General features: G+C 37.8%; 1 protein-coding gene across 1 annotated transcript in view; it reads right to left on the bottom strand.

Moving 5' to 3' along the window:
- kug (FAT atypical cadherin kugelei) overlaps positions 1-15,301 on the bottom strand; it is a 44,044-nt gene extending 28,743 nt beyond the window's left edge. The window contains 2 exon segments of the mRNA XM_028309471.1: positions 1,263-1,362; positions 14,952-15,301. The gene's annotated coding sequence lies outside the window, so the exon portion shown is untranslated.
- Between the last annotated feature and the right edge of the window lie 3,525 nt (positions 15,302-18,826).

The raw sequence follows: 18,826 nt of genomic DNA, 5'->3' as shown, positions 1-18,826 counted from the left end.
CAATCAAAAACTTTTAACTTACATAAGCAAACCGAAAATTCGAATTTTCAACTCAATTTTAATAAATCTCTTAAAACAGATAACTGGGGGATTCTTTATTCAATAAACAATAATTTTATAATAATATATATTAACTTAAAATTACTTAAAAACAGATTGTTTATAAGACAAAATATACTGTTTAGGCTTAAAAACTATACGACGAACCAAAATAACTTTTGTGTGCAAAAGTAGTTATATTAAAAGCGATTATATACTAAAATGTTTAAAATAAATGATAAAATGCACTCCCTTCTACAAAGCGTGCCTTATTATAATCCTTATAATATTAGTTATACAGTATACTCGAAGTCTATAATTTTGTAAATACCTACCATTTTTTGCTAAATCTTCGTAACCTTTTGCAGCTTCCCTTAGTTTTCGTACATTTTTATCTTTAGGAAATGAATAATTCGCTTCATTCTCATATGAATATTTATTCTAGATATTTTAGGCAGTACTGAAGGATAACGTATTAAAATTCTTACACATATTAATCCGCTTAGAACGACTTTTTTGCTGCTAAAAACTGTTTTGCTAGCGGCAGAACAATGCAGAATTAATTTCTATTATGTCTCGGACTACTTAGATTTACGAGATATTATAATGTTTATTAGTCTTCAGTTTACTTATTCACTTGAGACAAACAACATAATAATTTTATGTTGGAGATATGTAATAATATTGGAGTTTATGCTATGCGCTTGTAATAGGTACATCATCAATCGAGATTTAAATCTCAGCTCAATTTTAAGGTTCCTTGATTTGGTTTATTTAAGCCGAGTCCCTAAGCTAACACTGGACGGATATGGAGTGTTGACTTAGCTCCTGAAATATAATGTGTACGAACTTCTACACGCCACGAGCATGCGCGTACACCTGCGGCTGTTGATTGATGATAGGAAGCTTATCGAGCGTTGACACTTTTCTTTCGTTTGAATAATGATTAAACTTCATTCCTACGAAAGGTGTTTGACTAGGCTTGTGGTTTGTTCAATGGCTATATGTAGTACCTATCGCTAACTTAATAGATACAATTACGCCACAGAATAATAATGTTACTTCATTATCTTTTAGTTTCCTCGTAGAGAGGCAAACTTCATAAATAACTCTAATAAAATAATTTAATTTCGGAAACCAAGCCAAACCATATTTCAGTGTGCTATGGGATCTATTTAATATATTTAATGAAAACTATTTAATAAAACGGAGAAAGCAAGCACCTCATATAGTGTGTGTAGGCGCGCGTCGCGGGAGCGGTGAGTGTGGGCTGCGCGCGCGCCGCGGCGCTACCTCATCGCGCCGGCCGCCGCCGCCCGCCGTCTGCAACAACCAGACAATATTTTGTTCAAGTTCAGGCAATTACAACTAAAATTTAGAATAAAATCTATATACCTACCTTTTATTTTATTTTGTATCTAATGTAAAATTAAATAAATGGATGAATCAATCAATAGGGAACAAAGTATTTTTGTTAATATGATAATTTTCAGAAATCCTATTAAGACGTATTGTAATTTATTATCACATGAAGCTTGCCAATAAATTTCTGTTATTACAGAAGATAACGAATATAATTAACGAAATAATGAGTAGAATTTTAAATGTTCTCCAAAAGTGGAAGGCATTTATTTAGTACAAATAGTAGTGTCCCTGCGGCTAGGATCCCGTAAGGTGGACCGTGCGGCCGGGCCGCGGAGGCGCGGAGGCGGCAGCGCGCGGCCTTTGTTCCGCTGCAGATAAAGGCCGCCATTAACCCGCCTCACTGGCCTTTTTAATTGTGCGTGAAACGAGCCCTAACGCCCCCGCCCCGCCCTGCGTCTCGCCGGCCACCCCCGGCCACTTTTTCCTAACTGTCTTCGACACCCTCCTAAGCTAGCCTGCTAATAGCCCCAAAGTACACTGAACCCGTCTATTTTCCGTACCTTTTTATCTGGGGGCACGGCAGTGCCCCCGCCAAGTCGAGCGCGAAGCAAACACTGCCGTACCATCCTTTACTGGAACCATTTCGCCGTATATTCAGGCCCCTATTTGAGAACCTCTGGATAAGACCAGAACGCAGAAATTTTCGTCATCTAGTAAGCTATAATCACGTACTTAAAATCCAAAATTTCAAGTCTGTTGGTGATTTAGTTCCGAAGTTAAGCGAAAGCAAAGTTTCGCATTTACGACACTCACTCACTGATAATCNCACTTTTTCCTGTCTTCGACACCCTCCTAAGCTAGCCTGCTAATAGCCCCAAAGTACACTGAACCCGTCTATTTTCCGTACCTTTTTATAGGTATTTTTACATCAATAGTAATGAAAGTTAACATGAAACGAATTCGAGCAGCATCCGCAGTTTATTTCGTAGCAAAGCTCCGAAGTTCGTAGCTCGTAGCGAAGCGCGTTGTTGTAGTAGGCGACTACCACGTAGCTTCGTAGTATGTAGTATCGAAAGATTTGGAAACATCAATACAATAATATAATTACTAGATTTTGTACACGACTTCACCCGCGTGAATTTCGTTCTGTTACAGACATTGAAGTAATATTACTACGTACATTATAACTCAATGGTTACAGAACGTAATTTTGTTTTTCTCTTTAAAAAAATACAGTTCCGTAATCCATAAGGAACACAAATGGAAATGTTTAATTTTGTAAATTAATTAATTTAGTTAATTTTACAATCGAATATGACATTTCTACGCTTTAAATGGCAAAATATTATAATGGATCTATAAAATAGTATAAGACCTTAATATAGGGGAAAGTGTGATATATTGGACCGGCAACTAAATTGACGTCCAGTACATATTCTCTTAATTTCTTTTAACACTAAGGCTGGGTTCCACCATCTTACTTTAAATTTAACAAAAATCGAAATCCTGTCAAATTCCATACAAAAACACCAGTTATTTTTATAGTTACAGTTAAATGGTGCAATTCAGCCTTAGCGATAACTTGTTTATACTTATAATACTTATGGACCAAAAAGCATGTAGGTACGTGTGGACTGAGTGATCTTTTCAAAACTCATCCAACCACAACCAAATTATAACAGAATTTTGGAAATAACTGTGAAAACTTCATGGTAAGGTATAAAATTTGTGAAACCTAAACAAAGAAAGTTAGAACTAATTAACTGGATCACTCAATCTGGACACCTGAAGAATAAGACATAACGCGTATCCAATAATATACTACCATGTGTTTATAATTAGCATTTTAAATAATTGTAAAGAATCAGTGAAAGCTTCTAAACAAATTTTCGATTCCTTTCAAAGCTACGTGTTATATTTAGAACGGTTATATGGATCACTCAAAATGTACTATGTTCAGAAGGCACTGAAAAAGTACTTATGACAGAATATTATGTTTATTATAAATTATGCTTCTGGGAAAAATTTTGAAACAAGCATCGTGCTTGAAATCTTACTGGCTTAAAAGAAAATGAAAATCTTGTTTTTTCTCGAAGAGTCCCAACTAAGTGATCCTTATAAACCCAAACTTACAGGTAGAAGGTAGTTACATCAGAAATTGTGAAAAACGTTGTACTAAAATTTGACGAACCAATCGTCCCTGTGTCATTTTTAAAAAACTCATTTTTTACAATCTTTTTTAAGGAAAACGTTGAGTACAGTGACCATATCGGTTTACTTGAGTACCTACAAGTATTTTAATGACTATCAACACCGCTGAACGAAATCTGTAATTGTCGTTTACTCGGATGACTTATTTTTATTTTTATCATCATCATCATCATCATCTCAGCCAGGACGTCCACAGCTGCTGAACATAGGCCTCCCCCAATGCTTTCCATGTTGCCCGATTATTATTTTATTTTTATTAAAAATCCCAAATTTCTGAACCAATTTTCATAATATAAATGGGATCTGGGAACATAAATCCATTTAATCGATCCATGAAAACGGACGTATCAAACGTATAAAACATACAAAAAACTTCATTCGATTTGAGAACCTCCTCCTTTTTTGACGTCTATTAAAAAAGGGACACTTTTTAAAATATTATTATATTAGGTCCATAAATAATGTTCATTTTAACCACAAATCAGATCGGTCCTATAAACTTATAAAAGGTGTTAAGCATAAGGATGTTCCATACATTTAGTGCGCCAGCGGTATCATAGATGGCGTTGGCGGTTTCATAATTTTATAATCAAGTTGTGCCAATTTCTGTAATTAAATTTTAATAATCTAAAGTTTAGATACTAAACGGTAATAATAATATTTTTAAAGACAATTTAACTCATAAACACGATAATTGTAATGTCCTAACACGATCATGAATAATTATAATCTACATTAATATTGGAGTATGCTATGCTATGCCATGATTTCATGAATTAAATTCATAGCTTGGCAATATTCGATATTCAATCTCTCCATACATAAATCACATAATTGACAAGAACAGTTTAAAAACAAATTTTGAAAAATCTAGTTGTGATTGATAATATTGTTAAGCATCTTGGAGAAACAAAATCTCTCAAAGGATCATAAAAGATAGGTACACAAATGGAAGCCACAACATAAAAAAGTTTAAAAGTAAATAATTTAGTTATTTAGCGTGATCAGTGTCTAAAATCCTAAATTGGCGAAAATTAAATGATTTGGACGGCTACTACATCAGTGTAAATGTAAATACATATTATATCGGCCGCCTTTCAGTCCGTTTCAACGACAGCGAGTCTCGTCGACCCTTGTGAATAGTAAAAGCGGGGCACTCGCTCGGGAGCAAGCGCCACTAAATATTAATTAGCAGCGTCTCGTCACAGCATCCGCGTGACGTCAGCGCGTGGGCGCCGTGCCCGCGGTCAAGCCGTCAGGCAGGAGCGGCCCTGAACCTTCATTACTAGTTAATCTAAAGAAAGCTTTTCAAACGAGGAAAATTTAGGTTCGTTCAGGATAAACAAGGTTTTATCTGAGAATAGCTCCTGGTATAACTGGCACATTGACAGTTTCAATATGGGAAATATGTCAAAACTGACGATTTATTCTGAGATTAATATTTACTCTTGTTTGGTTGAATCCACCCTAAATGCGAATAATTTTCTATACCTAAAAAAAAACATCTTAATATTTATTACTTTTTAAGTATTTCAAATATTGTAAAGTTTTTCAGAATGCTATCATAATATGAATATGTTGGCATTCAAGTAAGCCTGACAGCGATGGAGTGCGGATTGCACCTGAATCGTTAGTGACGGCCGTTAGGTTGGGGAAGATAAAAAAAACTTGGCGCAAACAAAAATGGCTGCGGGCGCAATTGCGATAGTTGGCAATGTTTTTGAAAACCTAGTAAACCTTTTACAGTGTATATTTTTTCACTAAACCATAAGACAAAAAAGTAACAATCTTTTAATGTTCTACTAACAATTTTCTTTTAAAAGCATTGGCAAGACTCCTCAATACGCCGTTGACTAGGTTAATGGCAGCATAAAAAAACTAGTTTTATATTTACCTGCAGTAGGAAACCATTCAGTTACCATAAAAGAAAACTTTCTTTTTTTATATTAATCAGTAAACGATGTTGATGTTCGGAACACAGTCGGTTCAATATCAAGCGAAGGGTCTTGTGTTTGCCGTAAACCAGTAATTTTGTCAGTAATCGGCAGAAACCGACGTCGCGGCAGTTAGTGCTCGCCGGCGAGGCCGCCCATTCATCGGGACAGCCCTAATTGCGCGCTTATCCGGCAGGTACGTGGGCAGGCACGGCGACGTAACTCAAGACACACAATTACTTATTGCGGCAGCAACATTCCCGAAAGGAACGCGCGCCGAGTCTTTATTGCAAACGCCAACCAGCTCTCTGTTGGAGTCGTTTGGAAACAGACTCATAAACGAATGACGATTAATGGCTTTATTTATAATATATTATATTATAACCAGCTTATGTTACTTGTTAATCAAGCAAATTTCGTACCTCCCTTTTTGAAAATATTCTATAGCCCATGTTCATCAGGGACAACGTAGGATTCTAATGGTGAAATATTTTTTTTGAAATCGGTTCACTAGTTTCAGAGCCTATTCAATACAAATAAACGATTAAACCTTTCTTTTTATAATATTAGTGTAGATTTAGATAGATAGATAGCAGTAGATAGTAGAGTAAACAAACGTAGGGTAAATGAATGTCAAACAAAGTAGGTAATAATTGCAAATTGAATTCAGGGTCATTTCGGCAATTTTGGAAATATATTACGATATGGACTGACTGTTAAATAAATTGATTGTCAGGAAAATATTTCCCAATTAGACCATTTTTATTTTAGGGATTAAAATCAAATTATGTATAATTCTTATTACGTTAGGGGTTAGGGGTAGTCAAGATAAAAATAATAACGGCTAAAACCCTTCAAAGAAGGTGGTTAAAACAAACAATCGTACATTCACTTATAATTCCTTTTGTGTTTGCCTTCAGGAACACAGGTAGAGCATTCAACAGTTCAGTACAAAGAGTAGCTTTGTTATACCTTTTCACCTTTAAGTGCCCTCTTCAAAAGAATCCTTAGAAAATGATGTATCTCATAGAAGCATGTTCTGAAAAGTACATAGACGGTACCGCTTTTTAGGAACTTTTATTTATGGCCTAAAAGATGACGAAGCACACATTATTATAATATGTACTAGACTTTTCCTGCGCTTCGCTATCGCTCGTGTATCGTTTTTATTTATTTATTTAATTGTTCATAACTTCAAATTTGCCATCCTTGTGCCTGTTCCCTGTTGATTCGTTTTAGTTGTTATTTTATTTTGTACACAAACGTTGTTTGTGTACCTAGAAATTTGAGTAAAGCTCTATTTGTTTTCAAAGAAAAATAATTAGTATTGTGATTTTAAATAGTCAGTCCAGTCCCTGTTACTTTATTTATTATCTTAATAAGTACATTAAAAATTCTAAATTGACACGGACTAGGTAAACGACAGCTGCAGTTATGCTGCTATTAGAGACATTGCTATGTATTATTATTTATAATACTTTCGATATGCTGATAAAATAATGGGCCTAACATTGAGCAGGTCTAAGGAATCCACTGGCTAAGACGTCTTGCGATATGTGTTATCAGCAACTTATCAAAGCAGGGCGCGCGGTCGACGACTCCGCAAGACCACGTGGGTAAACGCCCTTATCCCCTCGAGATAAAAGCTATATTGTGTGTAGGTACACAAAGCTCCCGTTATGCTTCTCAAAACTTATATTTAATAGGTAATTTGTAAAATATATCTACTTAGTATAGACGAGAAGTAACAGATTTTTTGACGTTTAGAAGGATTTAGTTAAGGGATTTAGTAGAAGTAAATATGAACCAAATAATAGCATTATTAAAATTTTACAAATCATCAGTCAAATCAAAGGTGATGCCTTTGTCACTGGGACTGGATCCACGCATGCCACCGTGCTGGACATATTAACAACGAGCGACACGGCACCAATTCGCGTCAGGGAACCGACACAGATTTGCATAGTATGATAAATACAATGATAAATAGGGAATAGGTAGCGCCAGATAATAATATTATTATGAATACTACCTACTTACTCGTGGATCGTTGTTACAACATAGACGACCTTTTGGTGGAGATAGGCTTCACTTACCGGACTACTATGCCTGAGGTCGCGGTTTGATCCTCGCACAATACGAACACATTTAATTTTGTGTGCATGAAGATATTTTTGTTTGTATTTACCTGTATTTCTGTAAATTTTTACTAAGTATCTATGTATATATGGGAATAGTTTGGGATATGGGAATGATAAGGCGATTTTTCCAACGAATATACAGGATGGAATTACATAGATAAAAACTGGTTAATGATCCTGAAAGTGCTTCATGAACTCTATCAAACGGTGTCAATATAAGTTACAAAATAAACTGATCTATCCGAAATTTCAATGTTTCCTACTTTTTTGAAACTTTTTGTGAAAAAGAATGGTTTTACTGCCATGGAAATAGATGTTCTTCTGAATGTAGGTGACTTTCATGAACAGGGAAGTCAATTGATAAATTATGATATTATAAGATAACGTAAGAATAAGTGGATCTATGCTAATGATGTCAGCACTGAGCGAGTCGCGACACGTTCGGTTCCGGGCGAGCGCGCAGGCGCCGCGAGCGGGCGCAGCAGTGACGTCAGCGCTCGTGACTCACGGCGAGGCTGCGCCAGCGCACACCTCTGCTTTGTTCTTGTGACACGCGTCGCGATAAGCACGCCGTGAGATATCGCCTGTGACCCTATCGCTTTGTTACCACATTCACTACTTTTCTCACGTTTGACAATGCCAGGTGTTAACAGCCATTGAAAAGGCATTAGGCGCTTCATAATAGGTGTCGTCGCTGATAGAGCGAATCGATCCACGAGCGTTACTCAAAGGGATAGTAAATTGATAACAACACTTCATTTTAGCGGTTAGTCTCTTCATTAATCACGAGCCTGTCTCGAGGCGCCTAGATTGTAGATCAAACATGCAACAAGGAATGATGTCAGCACTTGAGCCGGTGTCAGGTCATCGGCCTAACCTTTTGGAGCACTCGACGCCATATATCGTTAGAGGCAATAAAGATACTCTACTTGATTCAGGTCATCATGCCGCCATATGACTGGGGCATTGTATTAATTTTATTTTTTTTAAAGACATTAAAACTATTATAATATTTATAATAACAACGTAGTAATAATGCATAATGCACTGTGGGATGATGTATAGAGACAAGTTATAAGTCTTTAGCTAAAGCAGTAGAGGCAACAGACGGCAGGTATGTAATGTAGTAAACATTCCATAGGGTCGGATGATGGCAACGGGCAAATAACCCGGCGCAGGGCACAGGCGGGGCGCGGGGGGCGCGGCGGCGGCCGGCAGCTGCGTGTACGCACACAGGCGCGTGTTTGTTTACATTCAGCAGACGGGCCCGCCACACAGCCTTGTGCTCGCGCTCGCTCGTTAAGCCGACTGACTCGTCTAACAGTCATGTTTGGTGAAGTTTCCATATTGGGATCCTTTTGGAACGAGTGACTAAATTGCTTTCGCTCAATCGTGTAACTGTCATACATCTAGTAGTAGTGTACCTAATCAATAAAATGCGGAGATTAAATGAATATAATATTATGATGAATGCTATTTTTGGTGGTTCTGTCTGTAAGCGTTACGTCGCTGTCCTTTTTATTTTAGTTTTAATAGTAATTGTAGTCGCCAATTATTTACTACAATAATACTTTCATCGAAGGCGCAACACAGTGACCACGACGCGGTAGTTCATAATTACTTAATATGTTGAAATGGTCGGTAGCTGACTGGCGGGCAACGAGCGCGGGCGGCATTTGTTTATTATTACCGCACCGCGGCGCGCAGGGGGAGGGGTGTGGCTGCTAATACATCACTGCACTTGTAGAGCTTGGGAACCACTTTAGAATTACCCTTTACTATGGGATCTAAAAATTTTAATAAATAAAACATTCGACAGATCTTTTTATTTTCATCATCATCATAAATGGCTGGACATTTAAATGTGTAGTAGGCATTCACTTACAACAACAATAATAAAAATTACAAAATGAAAACGATACAGGTAAAGCAATTTTATTGGAAGTGGCTCAGCTTATGTTGACAAGGACTACCTACATATCCTATATTATCAGTCACTCCCACTTCGGTTTCATATAAAACTAGCTGACCCGGCGAACTTTGTTCCGCCTTAATGGTAATAAATAAGCAAACTTTTTTTTTTATTTCAAACGGGATAAAAAGTATCCTATGTCCTTCTCCTGGCTCTAAACTACCTCCCTGACAATTTTCAGCTAAATCGGTTCAGCCGTTCTTGAGTTATAAGCGAAGTAACTAACACGACTTTCTTTTATATATATAGATATCGCTATACTCCTTGTAACTATTAGATTTTTTATGAGGTTTCTCGTGTTATACTGGAACAAGTTCTAAGAATGCCATTTGCGGGCTGATCTAAGACCCAGATTTCAGCCAACGTGTAAATGGCGTAAATAGAGAAAACAAATAAATAAGGTTACTACCGCGTTGTTTTTGAAAAGGTCACCAATGAATGTGCCGCTCATTCATTCACTTGTGGTCTCCAAAAACAAGAGCAACACACATCGAGTGATGGAGCATGATCACCGGCGCGCCAGATGTGTGTAGAGGATCAGACTAATTATGCGAAGCCTTAGGAGTGCCGGCGCAGCTGTGGCGGCAGGTGGCGGCAGGCTTCAGCAATCAGGACTGTTTATAGATGACCCACGCTGAACTGTCCCACCAAACTCAATGACAGGGGGGCGCTGCCATCGTTCAACTATATGGTTTCCAACATGGCAAAAATCTGAACCAGCGATCCGGTATTGACGGTGGCGCCCCACTGTCAATGTCATCGACAGGACAGTCCAGTATTTTGGAACTATACCTGCGCTGTTTTAACAGTTTACTGTCAGAACATTGTTTAGGGTTCATCATGTCACTGCTCATTTATTACGTGAATATCACATGACTTTTTCTTCTATCTTGTCGATTGTAAACTACTGACAATTGTAAGCTTAGAACTTATTAACAATAGGTAAATACATTTTGAAAATTGACAATTTGCTGTAAACAACACTTATAACTTCTTATTGTACTCACAGAACATTGTTTGCAATAAGTAAATGTAATAGTAATAAAAACTGTGTTTGACTTCAATTTGACATTAAATTTTCGATTCGACAATAAAATTTTGGCTATGGCTGCCGAATCTTCTAGTCTAGTCCAAATTGGGGGGCAACTAAATGGGTTATTAATATATGGGGTTCTCCCTTGACTTCTACTATAGCCCTTTCAAGGAATAGATCGAGTTTCTCTGTCATCCTGTAGAAGATTTTCTAACCAACCTTTTTCTTCGCGCTCCAGTGTAGTTTATCAAGCTCATCATGTGTACGGTCTTGACCGCACATTCCGCGCCATCAGCATTTTCACCCTAATTGTATCACTTTTCATCCATCAAATCAGTGCACAATCAACCGCTACGGCGTGTACTCGTATACTATCAATATCAATAAATCAAAGCAAATCATCAAGTCTAAAATCGTATCATTTCTATCAATTCTAAAGATGTGCAGTAAGCAGCTCGTACATCATGAAACGTAAAAAAAACTAAACACTTTTCTTTTACGGAATGTAGATTTTTCTAACGATACAGTATCATTAAGCGTAATATTTTATGTATAACATGTTTAAAATCTTATTATAATAGAAAGAACTGATTTAACAAATATTATAATTATTATGGTTTTATCCATTGGAAGCTCCGATGCCGACACGTCAATCTTTTAACAGAGGGCCTAGTGTGAGTTTACATCAAACGCGCGTCAAAAAGTGATATTAAATGTATGACGGATTCTACAGCGCCCCTAGCGGAAACGTTCAAGAACTAAAATGTTCATACATTTTTTAGTGAGCGCGTTTGATTTATACTCACACTCAGCCCACAGATCTTTTTTCCATTAAAAAAACGCGAACGAGTGTGCACTAGATTGGCTACTTGTTCAACAAAACTTGTAATTCCGTGGACAACTGATCAAATGCGGAGTTTGCGTTGCTAATTGTGCAACATTCATTTTCTAAATTAGTAAGAAGAGAAATTACTAAGTTTCAGATTCCTTTGAAATCGAATTGAGTTTATAAGACAAATTCCAGACTATCAGCATCAAAGCCCGAAAACTTTGTTGCAGATGGATTCCAAGCGAGCCCACCTCGACAGCTGCCCTTTGCTGGAGTGAAGGTTCTCCAACAATGTGAAGGCAGCTGCCGCCGGGTACACGCTCCACTTCGTACATTCCTGTCCGTAAACTTTTAAGAGATTGGCCCAAAACTAATGTTATTTTATTGAGGAGCTAAACGTAGATCTCTGTCGTTATAATAATTATACGCGTCTTAGTATGACTGCAAAGTAATTTAATATCAGTCCAGTCGGAAGATAAATTATGATCACAACCTAAATTCTTTCAAAAATTAAAAAGGTAAAATGAATACAGATTTATAAAATTTAGCCATAGCGGCCATTACATATTGTACAGAATAATAATGGTAAAGCCACTAACATGATTGTGATTTTACAGTATTGAAACACAGCAGGACTCCATTATGCTCAAACTTGTTAGATCTGTGTGCCTACCATGAGTTTACGTTAGGTGTGCTCGCTAGCGACTGCGTAAAAAAATGACATTTAAATGTATGACATATTGTGCAGCGCCCCTAGCGGCTACTTTCAAGAAATAAAATCTTCATAGAATTTTTTGACGTATTCGCTAGCGAGCTCACCTAACGTAAACTCATGGTAGGCACACTGAGCATAGATTTCGAGCAAGGGGCAGCGTTGTAATAAACAACAGATGGCGTAATGTTCGTAGGATTAATTTATTGCAGGATAGGATAGGTTGCGGGAACACGTTCTCGAGACACGAAGCTTTATCTTTTCTCTGAATCCCCTACCTGCTACTTACATGTAACTTTCTTTAAATATTCTTAGAAGGATTTTCGATATAACTTCATCTTTAAGTTAATTATTTTGTTAAAAATATTTTTCTTGAGCAAAAATACAAAAACTTTGCGATTTCTGATTACCAATTATGTATTTAGCTTTAGTAATTGTATGGGCAAGCCATTGTACCTGCATTGCACTTAGTTTTACCAAAGTTTGAGATTTCTATTCGAGGCTAAACATTTGCATCGTCGCAGAGCGTGGAGTTATCTGTGTATTTGGCATTTTTTTTTACTAATATTTTGGATTTAGATCACGAAATGTTGTTCTTTAGCTATTCTCAAACGTCTAACGTACAATATTATCTCTTAATAAGTTCCATTGTGACCTTATTTTTCCGTGAAACTTTCACCAAAAAGTTAAAGTAGATACTGAAAATTCATTTTACTCAAATGATTTGAAAAGTGTTATTTAAATTTCATTTACAGTTATATTGGTTATATTCAGTACTGTTACTATAATTATAATAACCTGTATGATTATCTGTAATTATATTTTTTTTTTCTCATTTTTCTGGACAACAAACAGTTTATATTGAGGGCTTATGTACTTAAATCTTAATAACTTAAAAATTGAGTAACAATGTAACCTGCACCATTATCCACAGTTAAAGAATAACCTGTATGATTACAGTAAGGTTTAACAATTTCGGATACAATCCCTTGAACTAATTTTGAGGAAATATCGACGACTAGATGTTATGGTGATTGCAAAGGCTTGATGATAGGCGATAAAGCAGCGAGCAGGCGGTGTACCCGCGTGATTGCTCCACCTAACCTAGTTCGCGCTCGCACGCCCACCCCTGTATTGTTTTACCCTAAATCAGTAACATTACAAGTGCACTTCGAATCATCAATGAACATTGATATAATTACATTCCGCAATTGCTCGTGGATGTTTACATACGCAGATATTATACTGATTTCACTTGCATTTCTAAGCTCTTGGAAGTCATTAACGAGGGCATTGTTGCGGCAGTTGCGATGAGCGCTATTGATCTCATCATCTAACTCAGTGTTTTTCAACCTTTTTCATGACACGACCCCCCTACCGTTACCTAGTATGAAAACATTTTTGGCGACCCCCCTACCGTTCGCGTTTTTTTTCATGACTTTTATAATGTTGCAAAGATGTTTGTTGGGACCGAGTACTTCAATCCATACAACATTTTCATAATTAGATTTCGGATTTATCTGTCTTTATAAGAATTTTCCTTTACTGAAGTAGTTTTTACGACCTCTCGCGACCCCCCTATAGAGGCTTCCCCTGGGGGGTCGCGACCCACAGGTTGAAAAATACTGATTTAACTGTTATTGTAAGTACTTTTTGAGAGGTGCCTTTTCACAACTTAAATAATTTCAATAAGTCACGAGTAGGAATAGGCATGAAACAAGATTGATAATAGGTATTTCAATACATTAGAACTAATGGGTCTACAACACATAGAGTTATATTGTATGTATTGTAATCCTACTAGGTAGGTATTATGTTGAAAATCTTGGCAAGTTGGAAACTATTATTTTAGAACTTTTGTATAGTGAAAAGTTTCTAATAAAGTACACTACAACCTTGGTTTACTTAATGTAATATGTAGTAGGATAACATAGAATGACTTTAATTACGTAATTTTTGAAAATATTCTAAGAAATATGAAATTCTCGTATTACAGTGTTTGTAACAAAACTCCTCCGAAACGGCTTGAGCGATTATTATGAATTTTGTGTGTATATTCAATATAAATAAGTAGGTATAGGTCTGAGAATAGGACGAAAACTATTTTTCATAACCTAGCTAGGTGATAAGGGTGTTTTAAGGGGCTTATACAGTTCTTTTTAATACAAATGTTCCTAACTTAAGAACACTGGGTTTTGGGGAGCTAAGTTGGAATAGTGATCAGAGTCTAATAATGCGGGCTGTTTGTTCTTGTGTAGGAACTTCATCTATACTCGAAGTTTATAATAAAAAACTTGAACGCTCATATATTGCTCCGATTTTTTTTCTCGGGGTTATTTATTTTTTGTCGGAGAATAGTAAAGAGAGGCTTGTTACACTAGTTACTCATGTTAAAATCACGAGGTGCTTGAGCTTCAGGGATCAATATCCAGTGTCATTATCTTCTACTTGATTTCTTTCTCATGTTCTTGATTTTCTGGATTATACGAGTATTTCCTAAATTAGATATGAAATATAAGATTTAATCCACCATATTAGTACAAAATATAATTAAATAAAAGCATACAATGTTAACTATCTACTATGTAAAAATAATAATTTGCTGGTTTATTTCGAAATAGTCAGTATCTAGACCATTACAGAAAGCTATTTTAGAGATATTCAACTCATATTCCTCCACCTTAAACATGCAGTCAATCAATCATTGTAACTCACCTGTTCGTTTTAAAATCCAAATAAGTGTTAAGGATCACGTAGCAAGCGAACAGTTAACGCTCGCTTGGGATTCGTTTAGAAAGCACAAGTCGGAGGGGCACAGGCACTGCGACCGGCACTCGGAACCGGCCTCGCTCACGAGGTGAACCGGCTTCAACAACAATGCACTGAATATTTGTTTGCACTTAACTAATTGCACATGTCACTTATCATAATGTGGAACTATTATTTATTCACAAGTTGGAAATCCAATCGTCACTGGTGATCCACGCGTGCCCGTCTGGCGAACGTAAGTTGCGGTGTGCGGAGAGAGTTGCGCGGACGAGCGGCACGAACGCTGCACCCCGCGGCCGCCGGCTGACTGGCGTGCGGCCGCGGACCGGTCGCGAGCCGCAGGGCGCGGGGCGCGCGCGCGGGGGGCGCTCTCCGCAGCTTGCCCTATAAACTTGCTTTCTGCCTGCTCTCATATCGTGAGTAGGCTGGCTGGCTGGCTTCGTGCACTTTTGTGAAAGGCAAATTATTTGCATTCGCATTACCACAACTTTACGACCTGTCTGCGTGTCATACATGATTGTGCAGTGGTAATCTGTAGCATTAAGAAATCGCCATGACACATATAATGTATACCTACTTAGTTACTTACAGGTTCTTAACACAAGCTATGGTTAAAGTACCTGGATGTCGTAACAACAATACACATTGACAACTTGCAATGCACATGCCTGTGATGCGAGAGGTGGGCGAGCGGTGAATGGTCGCCGCAATGCCCACTCGATTGGACCTCAATTTAAGCTCAAAAAAGCTCAATGCCCTTCAGCGTAGGTGTAGTTCTGTTAGCTGACCAGCGCCCGGCGTGGGCCGGGTGACGACACCGGCCAGCAGCTCATGGCGTATTTAGTTAGGTTACTCCGCCGCCGTGACTTAGCGAAAGTTGTTTGAAGTTTGCTTCAATTTACTTAGGGTAGGTTGCGCAAATCAATTCAGCTAATAGAAATCATCTCACGTATTTATTCTCAGTTCCCTCCTTATATTGAGTGAGGTTCGAGTAGCAATTCCATCTATCACCCACAAAGGAACAATAAAAAGGGATTTGTGAACAACGATAGGGTTAAAACTATTTTGAAACCGCTCGCTCGAAAAAAACGTTTTGTCGTGGATCAGTGGCTTTGTCTAATTGAACGAACTCGGCTTCTGGACTTGACAAATATTTAGAGGTGCGGCACAAAATGGACTTTATTGTGAAGAGAGCGAAGTGAGGCGTCAATGACTAGACAAAGGTCTGGTCTGCTGCTCTCGCGTCAGCGGATTAATTATAATTACTAGCTCACTCGCGTCACTCTTAATTGAGATCAGAGCGACGATAACAACTGCTGGCCTAAAAGGAATCGAATTAAACATGCGTTTAAACTGGAATTTGTATGAGGAGACCGTTGATGACCGATATTGTATTAAATCTTGGAAATAGGCGATATATTTTATTTTTTTATTTATTTATTTACACTTTTGCACATACAACTGTACAGTGGCGGACTTAATGCCAGGTGGCATTATCTGCCAGTCAACCACAGGTCGAGCAGAGAGACTAAGGCGGTGTAATAAATATGACGTTTAATGAATATACTTACATAGCATTAGATAAAATAAATAACATACGAATACATATTAATATAATAGACATACACCTAGATACATAAACATAATAATAATATTATATACCATTTTATATATTTATATTTTATATATACCATTTTATCTATCCGTTCATGTACACATATTATTCACACACTAAGGCCGAGTTAGTTCACCTAACGTGATAACTTTGACCGTAACTATAACGATAACCGGTGCTTTTTGTATGGAGTTTGACAGGTTTTTGACGTTTGTTAAAGTTAAAGTAATATGGTGCAAACCGAGCCTAAGAACAGACTAGATTCTACGGCTTACAGTAGAGTTTGTTATAGGACTGTGAAACGACTACGATCAAATAAGCAAGTTTGTTCTATGGTTTAATTTCCAAGCGACTGTTAATGAATAGAAAACGCGTAGAGCATTATGGCTCTACGTTTGTCGGCGTGGCCGCACATTGAACTTCAGTTCCACCTAAAGTTTGATGTTTATTTGGCTCGCATGCTCCGCCCCATTAGTGCAGCTTAAACGAAAGGCACTCGATCAGTATTGTTTCCCATAGAGCGCCGGCGGGTGGTCGCTGGAGGGCCGCGGTGCCCGCGGCTGCTGCTCGGCGACGGCAGCGAATTGGAATGGTCCGAGAGCGGCGTGTCGCGGTGCGGGCGCGGCTGTAGCCCACGAGCGCGGCAATTAGACAGATGGCCGACGGCTTTGAGACGCGCTCTTACAAACGCCACTACTACGAACTTATTCTTTCTGTATCTACTAATTAAAACTGTACACCAACCATTCAATTATGACTCATGCATTTTAGTGTTGACAAACACTTTTTTACACATAAAACATAAGATAAATCTACAGCAATACTGTATCACAGCAATATATCTACATTGTCATTTACAGATAGCATTCTAAGAGGAAATACGAGTATCTATCTATGTCACAAGATACGATTTCTATTTTCATATTGTTCGTTCAGGTCAAGGTCAGTTTTGATTTTGTACATTTTGTATGCCAAAGCCACGATGACCCAAACTTCATGATGATCCGTTCTTCTGTGTTGGGATGTTGGGAACATGCGCTGACAAATTTTCAGATTTTATAAACAACGAAACGAAGGAATGGCATTCACAGGCTCTTGCTCTATTACAATTTATTGTTATGAATATTTTGGTCAAATTAATAAAGCCTAGCTAGGTAGTAAGCGCACGAAAAGTAAGGCAACTTTTTTGAAACTTGATACTTCATTGTTTTAATTAAATGTCTTAATAAATAAAAAATTACATTTTATTNATTTTTTTACAATAAATGTGCATACAAATCTCTCACTCTCGAAAAAGAAGATTTTTGCCTCACTTTTGACGAAGCGTTTGTTTAAAGACTATCCATTTAGGCTTTATTAATCTAAGAAAAGCGGCAATGTGTGAAGAGCGGAGACATTAGGAATTAAATTATTGATCACATCTTATTATTATCATTTAAACGGTTACAAATTATGTTATGTAAACACTACTCGTAATAAATTGTAAGTTAAGGAAAGCAAACAGGCGTGCGCATCCAGGTAATCAAACGACGATCGGGGCTGCGCCGGCGTCGATTAGATATCGATTTCGAGTGAAACGCAAACATGGTTAGCGTTAAATTAGTGTAAGTCGGGCGCCAAGGTGTCGTTATCAGATAATTTAGTCGCGGCTAGATAGTGCGTTTACAGACTTGGTCGGCTGGAGAGCTCTGCACGTGTGGGGTTATGGGAGGAAGTGCTTAAAGATAATTATGTATAATCTTGAGCGCACCTGAGGTTAGGAGCTTTACATTTTAGTCAGGTAGTATTCCTGGCCGTCCATGCAATCGATGGGTAGGTAATCATTACACACATAGGTACGAGAATATGAAAAATATATTTATATGCATAGGTGTTACAATGAAAATTAGCATAAACATAGTGTCGACGGGCGCGAGAGTTCAGCTCAATCTGCTGAGTAGCCGTAAGCCCATATTAAAGCCGCGAGTGCTGACTGTCCCTGAAGGCGCCGACGGTGGCTGACTCGAGGACGCGGCCACTCGGCAGAAACGGACACGTTTTATTTCACCGCCCCCTCTTTTCTTACAAATAGAAATCACGAAAAAGTAGATTTTCTGCGATCGCTTACGGGGTAAATAGAACGAGATTTATAGCCGACGAGCACCGTGCGTGTCACTCGGGGGGTAGTTACAAAATTTGGAGCACCATTTTTTACTGCCGTTACTAA

The sequence above is a fragment of the Ostrinia furnacalis genome, unplaced genomic scaffold (genome assembly GCF_004193835.3).
Source record: "Ostrinia furnacalis isolate ACB-3 unplaced genomic scaffold, ASM419383v2 OfSCF2800, whole genome shotgun sequence".
Classification (NCBI taxonomy): Eukaryota; Metazoa; Arthropoda; class Insecta; order Lepidoptera; family Crambidae; genus Ostrinia; species Ostrinia furnacalis.
This window is presented reverse-complemented; position numbering and strand designations above follow the sequence as displayed.